Here is a 6,361-nt window from a genome sequence, read left to right on the forward strand (position 1 = left end):
CTGTTTTGGTCCTCTCAGAGGTGAAGTTGAATATCAGGGCTTGGTTTCCTTTAAAGTTTAGTGTTGGGATTGATTTCGCCTCCCAAATACAGGAAGCAGCACTTTCCGATTGTTGAGCTCTGGTTCAAAGAACAGAGCCCTTGACACAGGCTAGTCTTACAGTGGCATTAAAGCGCAAATATGAGCAAGCTCACAAAGATGGAAGAGTCTTTCTAGAAGATGACCAGAAAAAATCTAAGCACAGGTTCCGTTAACCAAATAAATGCCATCTCCCTATGGAAATATTGGGTCATTGGAAAAGTCCTGAAGCATTTTTGCATAGAAAAAAACATAGAAAAATACATCATTACTTTTCTGACAACCCAAGATTTTGACACTGCCATGCCTCCCACTCAATGGAAGACTTTAAGATTCCAAGGATAAAGACAACTTAGTATTCTAATAATTGGCTCATATTAAACTTTCACCCTGTATTAATTCATGCTAATTGTGTTTAATTTTACAATCAGCTACAGATCTTAAACATTCAGCTTTGTGTTTTTCCCCCCTAAAAAGTAGGTAAGGACAGTATAAGTGCTCTGTTTTAACAGTTGATAAAATCTTGCCACATGAGGACAGCCAGTGGTGTGATGTGGTTAGGGTGACTGGACCCCATGTGGCTGACTGTGTAGTTTGAGCTCTGCACCTGACCATTCCAAAAACATGTTGGGGGCATTTGGGTACATGTCCAGAACCCCAAGGGGAGAACGAAGGAGAAAGGACTACAGTGTGACCATCCCCCCAGGGAATGATTTCTCTCCCACCCCACTCCTTCCAGCAAGTATATGCACTCTACAGCAAATTAAAAACAAACAAACAAACAAACAAAACCCATGCACATGTGATTGACTAAAATGAACTCAGAAATATATCTTGTTTGTTATTACCTTTTACATGTAAGTAATTTTAAGCTTGGGGGGAAAGTTGCAAGAATAAGAATTATATGAAGCACACCTATATACTGCTTTCAATTAGCAATAATCGCGCCTCGGATAAACCTCATTGGCTACGATACTGCCACTGCACAAAGCTACCTGTATACTGCTTTCTGAAATTCACCACTTGCTAGCTTCTTGGGCAATCTGTCTCATGTTCATACAGTGACTCAGAGAAATGGGTAACCCTGCTCCTTCTAATCTGGGACTCTCATACAGACAAGTAGACAAAAGTGCCAACATTACCAATTCGACATGGTTTGGTGGGACACACTGTCCCCAAAATGTGACTATAGAATGTGCCACCCCAAAATATATGTGTTTAGCATATTTTGATCTTGTTATTCTGAGAAACTGCAGATATAGGAATAACTCTCAAAAGCTGTCTTTTCATGAAGGAAGTTTATATCTATAAAATAAATTTACATTAGTGAAATATCCGTATCAGGAAAAGGGGTTAGTCTGAGATAAGTTTTATTGCCTTGGAAACGGGATCTGCATAACAAGATGACCTTACAAACCCCGCCCTGCTATAAGTTATTAATACATTGTCACCACCTCTACATGTCCCAAATCCCTCTTCCTTTCTACAGCTCAGAATGCTACCTCATGTATCAATTAGCTTCAATCACCTGACCCTCCTTCTCATATTTGTAGGGTTCCCGTGCCTGTGCACATAATTAAAATGGCTTTTCTCTTGTCCATCCGTCTACTGTCAGTTTATTTCACAGACTCAATTACTGATCTTCACGGGGTAGAGGGAACTTTTTCTCTCCTCGACGTAGAATAGAAACAAAACCCTGTTCTCTTGCACTGGTCCTTGATTTATGCTTTCTCCCTGTTTTCAACAAATTATTAAATCTAAATCTATGCTTGTTAGAACATGACTTAAATCACCCATTCCTAAGAGCTCGGCTAACTTTATACATATTGTGAGGTTGAACTTTGGGCTCTACGTGATAAATTGAAGAACCGAATTCCAGGCCTTTCAGTATAGAGAACAATATATGAAAGCAATCCTCTTCCCAAGCTTCCCTAACGTTGGCTCTTGCACTCCATCTTCTGGCTGAAAGTTGGCCGAGAGACAACTAAACTGAACACAATTTGTTATAATCAAGTGCATATTACAGAGCCTCCAGAGCACTAGATTTAAACAAAAGAAAGACAATGAAAATGCACTATGACCATAAAAAAAAAAATTTATAGGGACCAGCAGTTAGCGTAATGGCTATGTCACTGGACTCCCACATAGTCGACCACGGTTCGTGTCCCAGACCCAGACCCGGTGGCTTAAACTCACGCTGGGTGTGTGTGTGTGTGTGCACACCCAAGATCCTGAGAGGACAATGGAGGAGAAGGGATTGTGGTGTGGCCATCCCCCCTGGGGGGTGATTTCTCACTTTCTGTCTCTATGTCTCTCTCTGTCTGTCTGGGGAGCACACGCACCCTATAGCAAAAACCTCTCAAAAAAAAAAAAAGCAATTTATAAGATCAGAACGATGAAGATGACAGTGCGGAAAGGTCCTCTGTTCCCTGGAATGTCAATCTGAGGAGCTCGAAGATTTATGGCTAGGTAACAGAGGCAGCAGAGGAAGAAGCAGAGGGGAACCTTGGAGGATCAGACACCAGGAAGGACCATCTGGTCATCAAGATTTTATTTTAATTCTTAGGTAACCTTTCATCAAGGTTGCCATTCCCTGAGATCGAGGCTCCTTGAAGGCAAGAACATGACCCAATTTCTCTTTGTTTCATCCATAAACTGCAGAGTTTCTTCCTGAACAAGTGACTTAAAATTGAGAAACGTGCTTTTAATACATGCAGCTATGCTGTTTAAGCTTTTATCTGGAATATAAATATTAAAGTAATAAATTATGGCAATATACAAATAGTAGTATATCCAGAAGTACATAGCTTTTAAAATAATTATTTATTTTATTAATTATTATTATTACTTTTAATTTGCTATAGGCCATGTACACTCACCAGTGAGAGAGAGAGAAAAAAAAAAGAGAGGAAACAGGGAAGTGAGAAGGCAAGCTATCAGGTCTAGGACTTGAACCACAGTCGGCCATGTGGGAGTCCAGCATCTTAACCACCACTTCCCCTGCTAGCCCCATTCATAGCTTTTATTTATTTATTTGAGAGATTTTTGCCATAGGGTATGTGTGCTCACCAGAGAGACAGAAAGCGAGAAATCACCTCCCCCAGTGGTGATTTCATAACTATTACATAATCTGTTGGTCCCAAATTTTTAAGTAGCCAAAATTACACACACTTGCATTTAGTCACATTTTTCAATTTGCTCCTGAAATCCACCCTAATTTCACATTTGCAGAAACAAATGATCCTGTTACAATCCTAATATTCTAGATCCGGAATGGGCAACATACTCGATACCCCAAATCATAGTTTTCCATTTGGCTTTAAACACTATTACAAACAATCCTACAGATTCCATCCGTAGATTTCATACACTTTGGCCTATTACGGGCTTAGTCATATTTGCAACATCCCCTGAAAAGAGGTGAAATCATCACGATGCTGTGGTACTGAGAGTCGTGACAGAGTGAAACATGCAGATTTGGGATAACCGAAATGACGTGGCATGGTGGCAGCTCTCTATATACCACGAGAGTTAAATCTCCAAAGGACCAGGATCCTTTTTTGTGTAAGTATTCCCTGTCCTTAACTTCATCTCTGCTTTGACTAAAGAAGTCTTGATGGTAACGGTCAGGAGAGGTCAAGATGCAGTGCATTATAACTAATTCTTTTTTTTTTTTTTTTTTTTTTAGAGAGGTTTTTGCTATAGGGCATGTGCGCTCACCAGAAAGACAGAGAGAGACAAGAAAGATAGAAAGCAAGAAATCACTCCCCAGGGGGGATGGCCATGCCGCAATCCCTTCTCCTCCATTCTCCTCTCAGGATCTTGGGCATGTATGCACATGTGCCTGGCGTGAGTTTAAGCCGCCGGGTCTGGGACTCGAACCATGGTCAACTACATGGAAGTCCAGCGACATAGCCATTATGCCAACTGCTGGTCCCATAACTAATTCTTGTTTTCATTAAGTGATTATTTATTTTTACTTAGTTTATGTATTTATCTGACCAGAGAGAGACTAGGAGAAAGAGAGAGAGAGAAAAAAAAAATGAGAAAGCAAGCTGTCAGGTCCAGGACTCAAATCACAGTGGGCCATGTGGGAATCCAGCACCCCAACAACCATGCCACCTGCTGACCCCATATTATACCTAATTCTGATTAAGGGCAAAAGGTGTGAAAAATAATATCTGCCATTCATCAAAGATCTATTGTATGAATTACATTCCCTACATAGATCACCTAACTTGATCTTCTAAAGAACGCTTGTTATTATTTTTTAAAGAATAATTTTTTATTTTTAAAAATTTATTCATTTATCTATTTTAATTTGACCAGAGAGAGAGAGAAAGTGAGAAAGCAAGCCACCAGGTCCAAGACTAGAACTGTGGTCAGCCAATGTGGGAGTGTCCAGTGCCTTAGTCATCACGGACCTGCTGGTCCCCTTACAGCATTATTATTTTATTTAACTTAATTTTATTTATTTATTTTAGTTTGACCAGAGAGGGACAGAGTGAGCAAGAGAGAAAGAGAGAGAGAGAAAGAGAGAGACAAAGAAAGAAAGTGATAAAGCAAGCTACCAGGTCCGGGACTTGAACTGTGGTCAGCCATATGGGTGTCCAGAGCCCTCAACCACCACGCCACCTGCTGGTCCCTGAACATTTGATATTATTAAGTAAAAATTATTGAAAGTGCTACATCATCAAGCTGAAAATTTAAGAAACTTGGTAGATCCCAAAATAGATTAGTTCTTCCTAAAAACAGATTCCAGTCTACCTGAGCCAGTGCAATAAGGCTTTCTTAGCAATGTATATTTGAGTAACTCAAGATGCTACCAATAGTCACTGAACTTAAAAAAAAAAAAAAAAGAGAGAGAGAGAGATTTTTGCTATAGAGCAAATGCACTCACTGGAGACACAGAGAGAAATAGAGAGACAGAAAGCAAGAAATCAACTCCTGGCGAATGGCCACGCCACAACCCCTTCTACCCTATTCTCCTCTTGGGATTTTGGGCAGGCAAACATATGCACTTTGTATAAGTTTTAAGCCATTGGGTCCAGGACTCGAACTGCAGTCGACAACATGGAAGTGCAGCCACGTAACCATTATGCCATCTGCTGGTCCTTCATTGAACTTTTTGTTTTATGAGCATCTGTATTGCCTAAATAGATTAATCTTTTTCCTCCCAGATTCACTGTTTCCAAACTTTGCTTGATATTAAGCAAAGATGACTATGAACTCAAAATACTCCCCTTACTCAGTTGCTAGAACTGAGCAACTCACTTCTGTATGACTCTTCGCTACTCCCCACTCCCACTGTGACTTTCGCCCTCGCGATCTCCCTGACATCTGTCAGACTCAGTAGGTATCATTCAGGGCAACTTGGATATTGGAGCACCTAGGCAATCATCCAAGCCCTGGCCCAAATGCCTCTTTTGCTTTACTTACTTTGCCTCAGCATTTCCCTCAGATTGACGGGATGATAGAGTCACTAGAGCTTGGCCTGGCCTCATTATTCAGTTGAAAACCTGTTCTTTGCCTTTGTCTTTAGCTTTCAAAGCCATCTTCAACAGTATTTCTTTTTCTTTTTATTATTTATCTATTTATTTATTTACAGTAGTCATTCACTGTACATCAATACAGTATATAAAATGAGATTTTCCATCCAGTATATATGGTATATTGGCTCAATCAAGGATATTATTATACATGTTATCATCAATAAATAATTTTCTATTTCTTGTTTCTTATATATTTTGCTTTTTCCCCCCCTTGATTCCCTACCTCTCACCCTCTGTCAACTCACCCCCTCCTCCCACACTGTCTCTGGTATGTATGGTTGCTTTCTATACTTTTTTTTTTTTCACATTTTATTGATTCACTAAATATCTTAATATAATTTAAAGACTTTCAATAGCAAGCACAACTGATATATACATGTTCATGAATGCATGTCTGACTTTAGGCATAAACCTCAGTGAGTAAAGTGAACATACTATAAAGTAGCACCTCACTGGGGCTTACTGCACTCATTAAATAAGTATTAATAGGTATTTTTAAATGCATTTTTCAATTTAAAAAATAGTTTTAATAGATCAAAATTTTTAAAAAGTTAGCAGAAATTTAATTAAAACTTAAAGCCAGGAAAAAGGTTAGGATTTAATTCAAATATTAGGTAAATGAAGCTATCGACAGTTCAAGAGAAGACAAAAATCTTTAAATGTGGAAATCAAAGCATTGAAGAAAATCAGTAATGTTTTAGTCTAAAGTAAAAAAATTCTATTTCACTAGT

General features: G+C 39.1%; 1 pseudogene; it reads right to left on the reverse strand.

The window, feature by feature from the left end:
• Positions 1-874: 874 nt before the first annotated feature.
• Positions 875-1,071, reverse strand: LOC114009834 (uncharacterized; annotated as a pseudogene).
• Between the last annotated feature and the right edge of the window lie 5,290 nt (positions 1,072-6,361).

Source organism: Tupaia chinensis, unplaced genomic scaffold, assembly GCF_000334495.1.
Source record: "Tupaia chinensis unplaced genomic scaffold, TupChi_1.0 Scaffold000634_1, whole genome shotgun sequence".
NCBI lineage: Eukaryota > Metazoa > Chordata > Mammalia > Scandentia > Tupaiidae > Tupaia > Tupaia belangeri.